We start from the raw sequence: 10,882 nt of genomic DNA, 5'->3' as shown, positions 1-10,882 counted from the left end.
AAGATGGGAAAGGGCGCAGCGGATGGAGGCGCGGCAGAGGATGGGAAAGGGCGCAGCGGATGGATGATGGGAAATGGCGCAGCGGATGGAGGAGCCGCAAAGGATGGGAAAGGGCGCAGCGGATGGAGGAGCGGCAGAGGATGGGGGGGAGGGAGGTGAGATGGGGATACCTACCTTACAGGATGGATCTAGGCAGCAGGATCACAGCAGACAGAAGAGGCAGCAGATGGAGGCAACAGATTGAGGAGTGTGAGAGGGGGCAGTAGATGAAGAGGATGGGAGAGAGCAGGCAGCAGATCGGGGAGGAGGGCAGAGTCTGATGGGAGAGAGAGATGGCACATGGAGGAGGGGGGGCCCCAGAACATGGAGGGGGGAGGGTGGCTTGCAGCACATGGAGGGGGAGGAGGTGTAGTGGCGATGGAGAAGGGGCAGCCGATGAAGGAGGCGGCGGCGGCCGATCGGGAACAGTAGGGGCCTATTTTCAGGGGCAGCAGCGGCTGAAAAAGGTGGGTGCGACGGCGGAGGGGACAGTGGCGAGCGTGGCAGTGGGGACAGTGGCGAGCGTGGCGGCGGGGACAGCGGTGGATCGGGAGCAGCGGCGGGGCGATTGGAGACAGCGGCGGGGCTGGCGGTGGCGATCGGAGCCGCGGCGGGGCTGGCGGTGGCGATCGGAGCCGCGGCGGGGCTGGCGGGCGGGGCAATCTGAGACAGCGGTGGGGCTGGGGCTGGCGGGCGGGGCGATCAGAGACAGCGGCGGGGCTGGCGGTGGCGGGCGGGGCGATCGGAGACAGCGGCGGGGCTGGCGGTGGTGGGCGGGGCGATCGGAGACAGCGGCGGGGCTGGCGGGGCGATCGGAGACAGCGGCGGGGCTGGCGGGGCGATCGGAGACAGCGGCGGGGCAATCTGAGACAGCGGCGGGGCTGGCGGTGGCGGGCGGGGCGATAGGAGACAGCGGCGGGGCTGGCGGTGGCGATCGGAGCCGCGGCGGAGCTGGTGGTGGCGAGCGGGGAGATCGGAAACAGCGGCGGGGCTGGCGGGCGGGGCGATCGGAGACAGCGGCGGGGCGATAGGAGACAGCGGCGGGGCTAGCAGGGCGATCGGGGACAGGGGTGGGCGATTGGGGACAGGGGTGGGCGGCGGGGGCAGCAACTTACCGATGGGCACCCGCAGAGACCGCTCTCCTCGGCTTTTAGGGACGGACACAGGTCACCGGCCCCAGATCCACGGTGATTTGAGAGATCGGTCACAAGACCGGTCTCTCCAGTCAGAGCTGGGGGCGGGTGAAGCACCGATCACCCAGCTCCAGCCAATGGCCAGTGCTACAGCAGCACTGATCAGGGCTGGATTTCAATGTTCCAGCCACTTTCAATGGCTGGAACATTACAGTGACTGTAATTGGCTGAGCGGCGTTAGTCAGCCAATCACAGCCTCTGTAGGTTCGGGGAGGAGGCACCACCCCTCCTGAGGTCAGGCAGAGGTCCCCTCCTTCCCGAATCTACTGTTTAATTAAACAAATTGGACTCCCCAGGGCTCCGGGACCGCGATTTCGCCATGACGTACTGGGTACGTCATGGGTCGTTGAGCACCATGTCACCGTGACGTACCCAGTACGTCAAGGGTCGTTAAGGGGTTAATACTGCCTGACTCCTTCTGAGCATTCTCTCAATCAGATTCAAGCATGTATCGACTGAAATCTGATCCCATGTTTCTTGTATGTGTTCCCATTGTTGGTGCATACTGGTTGACTCTCTTGGGTATGTGTACAGGTTTTTCTTGATAGGGCTCATGCGCACGTTGTGTAATGACATGCATTTACGCTGCGTATAGCACTGTAGCGTAAATGCATGCGTCCTGCGGCCCCAGCAAAATCTATGTAGATTGTGCATGATACGTGCACAGGATGCTTTTTTGAATGCAGCGATTTGGGTGCTAAAATTTTGACCCAAATCCATGTGTTCATAAAAGCAGCATGTCAATTAGTTCTGCATTCTGGATGCAGCTCCTGCTCTGTCTATGGTGGGGGCAGCAGCCATAGCGCATGAAATCAGCTTTTTTTTTTTTCTACAAAAAACTGCATCCATTATGCAGTGTTTCTGCAGCTATTTGAAGTGCACATGTGCTGTCAAATCGCTGCAGAATATTCAGCAGTTACGTGTGCATGAGCACTTAGTTTGGGTTGAGTTCTGGGGCCTTTGGAGAACAATCCAGCAACTCTACTTCATTGTCATTGAATCATTTCTTTGCCAATCTGGACCTATTTTGAGAGTCTGTCTGTTGTCCTTTTCATACCCATAGTACTCGAGTGTACAAAGTAACTTGTCTTGTAGGATACTCATATAGCTCAGCATTGAGACCACAATCTATCCTGGTCAAGTATCCACGCATTTGGCTCCCTCCTTTGAAATTGACTCCCTCCCCCTTTTTTTTTTTTTTTCTCCCTCCTCTTGTTTCGTCAACACCCTTTTCCATTAGAGCCTAGTCTATTTTCTTTTATCTCAATGCTCCAAATCGCCTGTTTCCAACCTTCTTACTGTCCACTTTTTTTTGTACTTTTCTGCAACCTTGAGCTGACACTTCTGACAATATTGAAGCTGAAGCTGCTTCAACTTTTTTTCAGGCCACCGTTCCAGACTTATGTAAGGTGTATCGCACAGTGCTTGCAAGCATAGACAGCTGTGATCTCACTATGATATAGCATTATATTTTATAGCATACGAGCCTCCTCCCCTGCCATGTTTGTCGCACCAGAACTGAAAAACCTTGTGATAAGCCAGCTTGTTCACTGCAATATTTTGATTGGACGTCTATCTCTTGGCTTTTGAATGGATGCACAGACTACATTTCCTATTCTTCCAACTGCCATGGCACTCACATGATGCAGTTTGGAAATTTTCTTGGCAGAGAGACCACTGTTGATGAGCTGGAGAATGCGTTTTTTTTTTTTTCTTGGTAAATCTTCTTCATGGCTCTTCCTTGATTCGAACCAGTGACCTTTCGCAGGGGAATCGACCTAATAACAGACTGAGCTATTAGGAAATGTGAGAACAGGTTCTGATCGTATACAGGAAGAAAAAGATTTTTCAAACATCAGCAGCAAAACAATAACAATAGAGTGCCATGACAAGAATCTGCATAACTAATCATATGCTTAATAGTTGCAGGTCAAATTTATGTATGAGTTAGCCATGGTGACGGTCTATAAAATGAAGGTGGAGTCACACTCAGATGTAGTGGATGGTGAGATATGGAGCATGAAAAATAAAAGTTCAAAGCATTGAACTGTCAAGCCTGTCAAGCTTGAGTCTGGCGTAGAGATGAGCGAACGCGAGGTTCGGTTTTCGAACCGAACACCAACTTACAAAAACAGTCCACTGGTTCAGATGCTTTACGTGTGAACCTTAACTTGCGCGATCAATGCTGTGCTCAGGTACACTCGGTGCTCAGTAATGTGTAAGCCACTTGCAATGTATGGACTGTGCATACTCTACTCTGTAACAACAGCGTGATCACATGTAGCGTACAACAACAACAAAAAAATGCTTGAAAAAGCCCGCCCTTCCCCGGAAGTGATCTAATTATGGCTGGCTGTATGTGGGTGGAGACTCCAACTGCCAGTCAGTAATTCCGATTGTCTTGGGCCAGGTTCAGTTCATTTGCTACTAGCGAACTGAGCCTCCAAAGGTTTACTCATCTTTAGTCAGGAGATCCACAGAAAGTTGATGCCTTGCTGCCTATGCTTGGATCAAGTCTCACTATTGACTGCATGAGCCCATCTGCTGCATTCATACATGAGCCACTGTTACCATCAAAAGAAAAAGGCTGAGTTGTTTTGGGTTTTTTTGGGGTAGGGGGGTTTAACGCTTAGGCTATGTGCGCACAAGAAAGTGACTTTTTCACAAGGAAAATCCGGACCCTCTTAAAGAATCGCACACCTGCAGTAAAAAAACGCACCAAAACCGTAACGAAATCCACATGCGGTTTTGCCGTAGGTCCCTGCAGATTTTTACCATTTATCTATGGCAAAAACTGCAGGGTCTGCAGAAAAGAAGTGACATGCTCATTAATTCTGCAGTGGAAAATCTGCAAGTAAGGCTATGTGCGCACTTTGTATTTTTTCATGTGTTTACGCAGCTTTTTGAACTGCAGCGTTTTAATGCCAAAATGCATGCGTTTTTATTTTCAAGCAAAGTCTATGGGAAATTGGGATTCCTTGTGCGCACTATGCTGTTTAAAACGTAGAGTTTTAGTTGCAGAAAACTTGGCAAAAACTCAGCGTTTAAAGAAGCCGCATGTCAATTGTTTTTGCCATTTGGGCTGCGTTTTGCTAACATTGGAGTCAATGAGAAGTTGCAAAACGCATCCTAAATCAAAATTCCAGCGTTTTACATGCTTTTTTGATGCAGAAAACATGCTTTTTTTGACAAAATAAACGCATGCGTTTTTGGCTTTATAATAAGGGCATAATATGTCCCTTTATATATATACACACACACACACAGTTCGACAATTAAATTAATGAAAATCCATAATTTAACGTTATTTTATGCATAAATATAACAGTTATAATTTTAATAAAATTAGCTATTTTTTTTGCATGATTTTAATCATGATATTTATTATTTTTTTTCCATAGTGTTTGAATGTTCAGACTTTATTTAGTAGTGTATTTGTATACAAAAAGGCATCTGACTTTAAGCAATGAAAAAGCATGTAAATCGCGGTAAAAACGCAAGCGTAGTTATAGCGTCTTTGTGGTCAAAACTAAATTTGACAGACAATTTCTGCCAGAGAATGTTTTTAGAACTGCAACTACCTCGACGCAAAGTGCGCACATGGCCTAAATCCGCAGGTATAAAAAAAGAAGGGAATTTTGTTTACTTACCGTAAATTCCTTTTCTTCTAGCTCCAATTGGGAGACCCAGACAGTGGGTGTATAGCTACCGCCTCCGGAGGCCGCACAAAGAACTACACTCAAAAGTGTAAGGCCCCTCCCCTTCTGGCTATACACCCTCCCGTAGGAGTACAGATTCCTCAGTTTTAGTACCAAAGCAAGAAGGAGGAAAGCCAATAACAGTTTCAAAAACAAATTCAATCCGATAACTAGATCGGAGAACTTAAGAAACAACGTGAACAACATGTGCACCCGAAAAAACGAAACCCTAAAAACAGATAGGGCGGGTGCTGGGTCTCCCAATTGGAGCTAGAAGAAAAGGAATTTACGGTAAGTAAACAAAATTCCCTTCTTCTTTTTCGCTCCTAATTGGGAGACCCAGACAGTGGGACGTCCAAAAGCAGTCCCTGGGTGGGTAAAAAGATACCACATGAACGGGCTGTCATACAGCCTCTTCCTACAGGTGGGCCACCGCCGCCTGAAGGACCTGTCTACCTAGGCTGGCGTCTGCCGAAGCGTAGGTATGCACTTGATAGTGTTTGGTAAACGTGTGCAGACTCGACCAGGTAGCCGCCTGGCACACTTGCTGAGCCGTAGCCTGATGCCTCAACGCCCAGGACGCACCAACGGCTCTGGTAGAATGGGCCTTCAGTCCAGATGGAATCTGAAGCCCAGCAGAACGGTATGTGTGAAGAATTGGTTCCTTGATCCACCGCGCCAGGGTGGATTTGGAAGCTTGCGATCCCTTATGCTGACCAGCGACTAGGACAAAGAGCGCATCTGAACGGCGTAGAGGCGCCGTGCGAGAAATGTAAATCCTGAGTGCTCTCACCAGGTCCAACAGATGTAAACCCTTTTCAAATTGGTGAACTGGATGCGGACACAAAGATGGCAAAGTGATATCCTGATTGAGATGAAAGGAAGAAACCACCTTGGGAGAAAACTCTGGAATTGGACGCAGTACCACCTTGTCTTGGTGAAATACCAGGAAGGGAGATTTGCAAGATAACGCCGCCAGCTCGGACACTCTTCGAAGAGACGTGACCGCTACAAGAAAAACTACCTTTTGTGAAAGCCGAGAAAGGGGAACCTCTTTCAAAGGCTCGAAAGGCGGCTTTTGAAGAGCAAGGAGAACCTTGTTCAGATCCCAGGGTTCCAATGGCCGTCTGTAAGGAGGAACGATATGACAAACTCCTTGGAGAAACGTGCGTACTTTAGAAAGCTGTGCCAAGCGCTTCTGAAAGAATACGGATAACGCGGAGACTTGACCCTTAAGCGAGCTAAGGGACAAACCTTTTTCCAACCCAGACTGCAGGAAGGAAAGAAAAATTGGCAATGCAAATGGCCAGGGAGAAAACCCTTGAGCCAAGCACCACGCTAAGAATATCTTCCACGTCCTGTGATAGATCTTAGCTGAGGATGGTTTTCTAGCCTGTCTCATTGTGGCAACAACTCCCTGAGATAAACCTGAGGCCGCTAGGATCCAGGACTCAATGGCCACACAGTCAGGTTCAGGGCCGCAGAATTCAGATGGAAAAACGGCCCTTGAGACAGCAGATCTGGACGGTCTGGTAGTGCCCACGGTTGGCCTACCGTGAGATGCCACAGATCCGGGTACCACGACCTTCTTGGCCAATTTGGAGCGACGAGTATGGCTCGCTGGCAGTCGGACTTGATTTTCCGGAGAACTCTGGGTAACAATGCTAGAGGTGGGAACACATAGGGGAGTCGGAATTGCGACCAATCCTGAACCAAGGCGTCTGCCGCCAGCGCTCGGTGATCGTGAGACCGTGCCATGAAAACTGGGACCTTGTTGTTGTGCCGTGACGCCATCAGATCGACGTCCGGCGACCCCCAGCGGCAACAGATCTGTTGAAACACGTCCGGGTGAAGGGACCATTCTCCTGCGTCCATGCCCTGGCGACTGAGAAAGTCTGCTTCCCAGTTTTCCACGCCTGGGATGTGAACTGCAGATATGGTGGACGCTCTGCTTTCCACCCACGTCAAAATCCGCTGGACTTCTTGAAAAGCTTGGCGACTGCGTGTTCCCCCTTGGTGGTTGATGTACGCCACCGCCGTGGAATTGTCCGACTGAATCCGAATCTGCTTGCCTTCCAGCCATTGTTGGAAGGCTCGCAGGGCAAGGTAGATTGCTCTGATTTCCAGAACATTGATCTGCAAGGTGGACTCTTCCTGAGTCCACGTCCCCTGAGCCCTGTGGTGGAGAAACACCGCTCCCCACCCTGATAGGCTCGCATCTGTCGTGACCACTGCCCAGGACGGGGGAAGGAACGACTTTCCCTGTGACAATGAGTTGGGGAGAAGCCACCAACGTAGAGAATCCTTGGCAGTCTGAGAGAGGGAGACAGTCCTGTCGAGGGACGTCGATCTCCCATCCCATTGGCGTAGAATGTCCCATTGTAGAGGGCGCAGATGAAACTGCGCGAACGGGACTGCCTCCATTGCTGCTACCATCTTTCCTAGGAAATGCATGAGGCGCCTCAGTGAGTGCGACTGGCTCTGAAGGAGAGATTGCACTCCGGTCCGTAGCGAGCACTGCTTGTCCAGCGGAAGCCTCACTATCGCTGATAGAGTATGAAACTCCATGCCAAGATAAGTCAGAGATTGGGTCGGGGTTAGATGAGACTTTGGAAAGTTGATAATCCACCCGAAAGTCTGGAGAGTGTCTAGCGCCACCTTCAGACTGTGTTGGCATGCTTCTTGAGAGGATGCCTTTATAAGCAGGTCGTCTAGGTACGGGATGACCGAGTGACCCTGCGAGTGCAGAACAGCTACTACTGCTGCCATGACTTTGGTGAAGACCCGGGGGGCTGTTGCCAGACCGAAGGGTAACGCTACGAACTGTAGGTGCTCGTCGTGTATGACGAAACGTAGGAAACGCTGATGCTCTGGTGCAATCGGCACGTGGAGATACGCATCTTTGATGTCTATTGATGCTAGAAAATCTCCCTGAGACATTGAGGCTATGACGGAGCGTAGGGATTCCATCCGGAACCTCCTGACTTTTACGTGTCTGTTGAGCAACTTCAGATCCAGGACGGGACGATACGATCCGTCCTTTTTTGGGACCACAAACAGATTGGAGTAAAAACCGTGACCCTGTTCCTGAAGAGGGACGGAGGTCACCACTCCTTCCGTCTTTAGAGCGGCCACCGCCTGCAACAGAGCATCGGCTCGGTCTGGTGGTGGAGAAGTTCTGAAGAAACGAGTTGGCGGACGAGAACCGAACTCTATCCTGTACCCGTGAGATAGAATATCTCTCACCCAACGGTCTTTGACATTTGCTAGCCAAATGTCGCCAAAGTGGGACAGCCTCCCACCGACCGCAGGTGTGGGCATCGGAGACCGCAAGTCAGGAGGACGTCGTTTTGGCAACGGTTCCTCCGGCTGGTCTTTTTGGGCGTGACTGAGACCTCCAAGAATTTGAACGTCTCTGGTCCTTTTGAGTCTTTTTTGACGAGGCGAATTGGGACCTGCCCTGTCCTCGAAAGGACCGATAACCAGACTGACCCCTCCTCTGTTGGGGCTTGTTTTGTCTGTGTTGCGGTAAGGAAGAGTCCTTACCCTTGGAGTGTTTGATGATTTCATCCAAACGCTCTCCAAACAATCGGTCACGAGAAAAAGGCAAATTGGTTAAGCACTTCTTGGAATGAGAATCTGCTTTCCAATGTCTCAACCACAGAGCCCTACGCAAAACAACTGAGTTGGCTGACGCCACTGCCGTGCGGCTTGTAGCGTCAAGAACAGCATTAATCGCGTACGACGCGAATGCCGCCATTTGCGAGGTCAATGGTGCTACCTGCGGGGCAAATGCACGTGTGACAGAGTCGACTCGCGCAAGCCCGGCCGTGATAGCTTGGAGTGCCCATACGGCCGCAAAAGAAGGCGCTAATGACGCTCCAATCGCTTCATAGATGGATTTCAGCCAGAGCTCCATCTGCCTGTCAGTGGCATCTTTAAGTGCCGCTCCATCTTCAACAGCAACCAAGGATCTGGCTGCAAGCCTGGAAATTGGAGGATCCACTTTTGGACACTGGGTCCAACCCTTGACCACTTCAGAGGGAAAAGGGTAGCGTGTATCTTTAAGTCGTTTAGGAAAACGCCTTTCAGGATAAGCGTGGGGTTTCTGGATTGCGTCTCTGAAGTCAGCGTGGTCCAGAAAAGTGCTTAATGTACGCTTAGGGTATCTGAAATGGATTCTCTCGTGCTGCGAAGCTGACTCCTCTACAGGAGGAGCTGGTGGGGAAATATTCAACATCTTATTGATGTTAAATATAAGATCATTAACTATTGCGTCACCATCTGGTGTATCTAGATTGAGAGCGGTCCCAGGATCAGAATCCTGATCAGTTAAGTCCGCCTCATCACCCATAGATTCATCCCGCTGGGATCCAGACCATTGAGATGAATGTGAAGGCCCGTCATAACGAGCCCGCTTAGGCTGCCCGGGGCCATCGTCCGAGTCAGAGTCTTCACCCTGAGGTGTAGATGCCCGTCCCGGAGCTAGGAGCTGAGGGGGACCAGGGGGCAATACATGCACAGTGTCCGTGGTCTGAAGTACAGGCCTAGCTCGCAATGTGTCAAGAATTTGTGACATAGTGAGAGACATTCTGTCAGCAAAAGCTGCAAACTCAGTTCCTGTCACCTGGACAGCATTCACAGGTGGTACACCCTGGGACACGTCCAGCAGAGGTCCCGACTGTGCAAGCGCCGCAGGGGCCGAGCACTGCACACAATGGGGGTCCGTGGAGCCTGCCGGTAGAAAAGTCCCACATGCGGTGCAGGAAGCATACAATGTCTGTGCCTTGGCACCCTTGCGTTTTACGGGCGACATGCTGCTGGCTCTCTGCATGTGAGAGAGTCTATAGCCAAAGGGCGACCAGCGCTATGTAATACCAAGTATTTGTAGCAACAAAATACTAAGAATACTACGAGCACAAGAGGGGGTGAGCCCTGAGGGCTGCTTACCGCCCGCTGAACAGCGGGTAAGAGGCTGCTGAATGCCTTGTCTGGGTCTCCCCGGCTCCCCTCTGCAGCTCAGCGTGTCTGCAAGAATGGCTGCCGGCTACTGTGGAGAGGGGCGGTCCGTGGGAGTTCCCAAACAAAAGTGCGGGAACAGTGTCCCCTCTGTGCTGACTGTGAGGGCTGGAGTATGTAAAAACGACTCCAGCCCTCAGCGCTGATGCCGTGGCCAGCGTCCCGCCCCTCTCCTGACTGGCAGGTCTGTGGGCGGGAACGAACGCAAGCAGGCCGCAAAAGCCGGGGACTCGAGTTATCAGCGCGGCCGCCGTAAAAGCGCGGGCCGCGCTGAAGTCCCCGGCGCACCGCAAGTGCCAGCCGCGCCGCTGTTCGAGCGGCCGGCGCGACCGAGTTCTGGACGTGGGCAGCGTCCCGCCCCTCTCCTGACTGGCAGGTGTGGGGGGCGGGAACGAAAGGAAGCAGGCCGCAAAAGCCGGGGACTGTAGTTATCAGCGCGGCCGCCGTAAAAGCGCAGGCCGCGCTGAAGTCCCCGGCGCACTACAAGTGCCAGCCGCGCCGCAGTCCCAGCGGCCGGCGCGTCCTATTCCCATAAATGTGCCTGCTTCAGCAAAGCTGAATGAGGCCATGGCACAGGCGCCGCAGCGCTGATGTCCCCCGGCGCACTACAACACCCAGCATGCTGCGGTGTGAGCGCCAGATACACGGGGACACAGAGTACCTTGAGGATGCAGGGCCATGTCCCTGATGTACTCCGCTCCATCCAGCATCTTCTCCAGGGGCTGTAGATGGAGCACGGTCTCTGTGCCTGGAGACCGGTAAATCCCACTTCACCCAGAGCCCTGTAAAAAGGGATGGGGAAGGAATCAGCATGTGGGCTCCTGCCGCCGTACCCGCAATGGGTACCTCAACCTTACAAACACCTCCGACATAAGTGGGGTGAGAAGGGAGCATGCTGGGGACACTATATGTGTCCTCTTTTCTTCCATCCGA

The sequence above is a fragment of the Anomaloglossus baeobatrachus genome, chromosome 2 (assembly GCF_048569485.1).
Source record: "Anomaloglossus baeobatrachus isolate aAnoBae1 chromosome 2, aAnoBae1.hap1, whole genome shotgun sequence".
Classification (NCBI taxonomy): domain Eukaryota; kingdom Metazoa; phylum Chordata; class Amphibia; order Anura; family Aromobatidae; genus Anomaloglossus; species Anomaloglossus baeobatrachus.
The sequence above is the reverse complement of the archived record's forward strand: the minus strand, read 5'-3'. Positions refer to the sequence as shown.